The following is a 552-nucleotide window of genomic DNA, read 5'->3' on the forward strand; positions in this document are numbered from 1 at the left end:
AAGTCAGACCGTATAATAATGTTCCTGGTTAAGTGAACTGCCCATGGTTGGTTGTATTACTTTCTGGACTATGGAAGGGACATACAAGGATGTTGGATGGGGATGGGAGTTCATATTTGGGTAATGGCCGTGGGAGTGTCTCGGCTTGTGCGTGTGCCTTTTAGGAGTGAGGTCATCTTGAATTTAGATGATGAAATTAGATCTTTAAATCCGAAATACCAGTGTTATCATTAGCAAGGCGCGTCCTAAGTTTCCGCCGTCGTTTGATAAGTGAGACGTTCTCGCGCGGGACGAAATGGCCTCGACGATAAAACGCTCTTCGTAACGCGGAAGGCCGGGCTGAGTGCCGCGGAGGTATATATTACGGGTTCCTCTAAAGGCGCATAAAAAATCAGAACTAGAAATCCTGGACAGTACCTGGCACGCCCTGGCAACCCTGCAATGGATTGCTTCCCTCGCCGAGACTTGCACCACCGCTGGGATTTGTAACTTCCATTAAGTTTACATGCTGGATATTTTTGGAACATACCTTTATTTCAAACACTTCCTACC

Source organism: Penaeus monodon, chromosome 25 (assembly GCF_015228065.2).
Source record: "Penaeus monodon isolate SGIC_2016 chromosome 25, NSTDA_Pmon_1, whole genome shotgun sequence".
In the NCBI taxonomy this organism is placed as follows: Eukaryota; Metazoa; Arthropoda; class Malacostraca; order Decapoda; family Penaeidae; genus Penaeus; species Penaeus monodon.